Source organism: Petromyzon marinus, unplaced genomic scaffold (genome assembly GCF_048934315.1).
Source record: "Petromyzon marinus isolate PM22_M1 ecotype Great Lakes invasive population unplaced genomic scaffold, UKy_Petmar_22M1.pri1.0 PM_G_Scaffold_6, whole genome shotgun sequence".
NCBI classification, from domain to species: Eukaryota; Metazoa; Chordata; class Hyperoartia; order Petromyzontiformes; family Petromyzontidae; genus Petromyzon; species Petromyzon marinus.
Window position 1 is genome coordinate 3,880,001 of NW_027423013.1, and position 2,500 is coordinate 3,882,500.

Here is a 2,500-nt window from a genome sequence, read left to right on the forward strand (position 1 = left end):
ACGCTAGAAATTGGCGGGGATGTGTCTCTTGTGGCTCACGGGGCTGTTAGGGTGGCACAGAAATCCCTCGGAATGGGAAAAAACGGGTCATTTTCGTGTCGCCACATTGCATGCGAACCGCATGAAACTTCCAGAGGCATTTGCAGCAGGAATGCATGTGCACTCAAAAAATGTGATATTTTTCACGGAGAGACCCCGTGAAACGCTAGAAGTGGGCGGGGATGTCTCTCTTGTGGCTCACGGGGCTGTTAGGGTGGCACAGAAATCCCTCGGAATGGGAAAACGGGTCATTTTCGTGTCGCCACATTGCATACGAACCGCATGAAACTTCCAGAGGCATTTGCAGCAGGAATGCATGTGCACTCAAAAAAGTGAATATTTCTCACGGATAGACCCCGTGATACGCTAGAAATTGGCGGGGATGTCTCTCTTGTGGCTCACGGGGCTGTTAGGGTGGCACAGAAATCCCTCGGAATGGGAAAACGGGTCATTTTCGTGTCGCCACATTGCATGCGAACCGCATGCAACTTCCAGAGGCATTTGCAGCAGAAATGCATGTGCAGTCAAAAAAAAATTGATATTTTTCACGGATAGACCCCGTGAAACGCTAGAAATTGGCGGGGATGTGTCTCTTGTGGCTCACGGGGCTGTTCGGGTCGCACAGAAATCCCTGGGAATGGGAAAACGGGTCATTTTCGTGTTGCCACATTGCGTACGAACCGCATGAAACTTCCAGAGGCATTTGCAGCAGGAATGCATGTGCACTCAAAAACTTCTATATGTTTCACGGATAGACCCCGTGAAACGCTAGAAATTGGCGGGGATGTGTCTCTTGTGGCTCACGGGGCTGTTAGGGTGGCACAGAACTCCCTCGGAATGGGAAAAGGGGTCATTTTCGTGTTGCCACATTGCATAGGAATGCCATGAAACTTCCAGAGGCATTTGCAGCAGAAAGGCACGTGCACTCAAAAATTTTAATATTTTTCACGCATAGACCCCGTCAAACGCTAGAAGTTGGCGGGGATGTCTCTCTTGTGGCTCACGGGGCTGTTAGGGTCGCACAGAAATGCCTCGGAATGGGAAAACGGGTCATTTTTGTGTGGCCACATTGCATAGGAACGGCATGAAACTTCCAGAGGCATTTGCAGCAGGAATGCATGTGCACTCAAAAACGTCTATATTTTTCACGGATAGACCCCGTGAAACGCTATAAATTGGCGGGGATGTCTCTCTTGTGGCTCACGGGCGCTGTTAGTTAGGGTCGCACAGAAATCCCTCGGAATGGGAAAAGGGGTCATTTTCGTGTTGCCACATTGCGTACGAACGGCATGAAACTTCCAGAGGCATCTGCAGCAGAAATGCATGTGCACTCAAAAACGTCTATATTTTTCACGGATAGACCCCGTGAAACGCTAGAAATTGGCGGGGATGTGTCTCTTGTGGCTCACGGGGCTGTTAGGGTCGCACAGAAATCCCTCGGAATGGGAAAACGGGTCATTTTCGTGTTGCCACAATTGGCATACGAACGGCATGAAACTTCCAGAGGCATTTGCAGCAGAAATGCATGTGCACTCAAAAACGTGAATATTTTTTCACGGATAGACCCCGTCAAACGCTCGAATTTGGCGGGGATGTTTCTCTTGTGGGTCACGGGGCTGTTCGGCTCGCACAGAACTCCCTTGGTCCACCTGATTCGTGCATACAGGCAGCAACTAAAACTCTGTAAACCTGCTGTGAGGACATCTAAACAGTGGACCAGTGAGGCTGTGGAAGATTTGCGGGCGTGATTAGACTGTACTGACTGGGATATGTTCACGACTGCTACCAATAGTCTGGATGAACTCACAGAGGCTGTGTACATCAGCTTCTGTGAGGACTGCTGTATCCCAACACGTACCAGGGTGAACTTTAACAACAACAAGCCCTGGTTCTCAGCAAAGCTCAAAAGGTTGAGGTTGGAGAAGGAGGAAGCGTTTAGGAGTGGGGATAGAGACAGATTCAAGGAGTCGAAGAACAGGTTTAGCAAAGCGGTGAGAGAGGCTAAACGACTGTACTCAGAGACACTAAAACACCAGTTCTCTACTAACGACGCTGCTTCTGTCTGCCAAAGGGCTCAGGCACATCACCAACTACAAACCCAGAGCGCCCCACACCACTAACGACTCCCGCCTAGCCAACAACCTGAACGAGTTCTACCGTAGATTTGAAAGACAATTGGACTGTCCTGAACCACCCCTTCCCACCCAAGAGGCCCCATCCCCCACCCATACTACAGAAACGACTCTCTCCTTTCAGGAGGGAGAAGTTAATGGGCTTTTCAAGAGGCAGAATCCACGCAAAGCAGCCGGGCCGGACTCTGTCTCTCCAGCCACCCTCAGGCACTGCGCTGACCAGCTGTCTCCGGTGTTCACCAACATCTTTAACACCTCCCTGGAGACATGCCATGTACCAGCCTGTCTCAAGTCCTCCACCATCATCGCTGTGCCCAAAAAGCTAAGGC